Source organism: Ailuropoda melanoleuca, chromosome 6 (genome assembly GCF_002007445.2).
Source record: "Ailuropoda melanoleuca isolate Jingjing chromosome 6, ASM200744v2, whole genome shotgun sequence".
NCBI lineage: Eukaryota > Metazoa > Chordata > Mammalia > Carnivora > Ursidae > Ailuropoda > Ailuropoda melanoleuca.
The window spans coordinates 22,063,419-22,064,809 of NC_048223.1; positions in this window are offsets into that span (position 1 = coordinate 22,063,419).

Here is a 1,391-nt window from a genome sequence, read left to right on the forward strand (position 1 = left end):
AATTTAATGGGTACAATGCAGTAGAAATGATGCTGAATGATTTGTGAGGTTATGTTAGAAAAGATGATACAGCTTTCACTTGGCATACCCTTGGGATGCTCGCCCTTGGAACCCAGTCTATGCTCAAGTCCAGAATTATACCTACTGAGTGACTTAACCTAAGGCATTTAACCTCCCACATTTAGTAGTCACATGACAAGTCTACGTGTAAACATTCCAAGGCACATCTCCAGCTGAAGTCCTAGCTGAAAGCCAGGGTCAACTAAAAGACCCGTGAGTGAGTAAGCAAGTCTTCAGATTTTTCTGTCACCCAGGCTTTGAGCCCCCCACGTGGTGCTGCATGGAACAGAGATGAGATGTCCCCATTGAACCCTGCTCAAATTGCAGGATTGTTTAGTGTTTTAGCCATTTTACCTTTGGTGAGGCATTGTGGGGTGAAGCCAGAGGCAGATCAAGAGAGAAACCAGAGTTTTTAATTTTTGTTAAACTCACGGTTCCCTGGAAGAGAGCATGGCATGCTATGCAGAGTTACTCAGGAAAGCACCAGGGTTCATCACAAGTCAGAGGGAGGGGAGAACTGTGGGAAGGCAAGGGCAAGGCAGGACAAGCAGGCTGAGATTGGAATAATACCAGCAGGTTATGGGGCATAGGGCTATCCCTGCTTGTCTGATGCTTGACCCTGGGGTGATTATGGCAGGCTCAGAATGGTCCAGCGTGTGAGAACCGGATGAGGACGGGCTTGGAGTGTGGATTTAATCAGCTGTTCAGGAAGGGGAACTGACCAGCCTCTAGCTAGGGTCTTAAAACTGGGTCAAGACAAAATTTATAAAACTGCATCACTGTGAGCAAAATAAATGTTGACACTATTTTAAGCCACTAAGTTTTGGGTAGCTTATTATATAACAATAGATAATTGGACTACTTTGACTATTGGTAATTACAAAAGCCCACAATATGGAGAGTCGGTTGAGTTCTTCTGGATCCAGGTAGAGTGTAATATCTGCCACTGGCTTCTAGGGCCCTTTATAGAACCCAGAAGGATTTCTCTATCTAGAGTTCAGACTTACTGACTTAGAGGGTCAGAACATGGGCCACAAAACCTGGTCCCAGGCTTATTTCTGTGGCTCCTGTGAAGCCTGGAGGATATGCTTTCTACAGGTATTTCCAAAGCAGCAGTGGGAGAGGTACTTTCTGGGTCTCAGGAAGAAAGTTCTATCTTGATTTACTTTGTGGATGAAGGTACGTGTCACAGTTTGGATTCCCCTCAAAATGAAGATTGAGAAAAGAATCAGGTGCTTTATTTGGGAAGTGATCCCAGAAAGCAGGAGCGAGGGAATGTGAAAGTTAGAAAGAGAAAAATTCAATATAAGGGGGTGATATCAAGGTTGTTG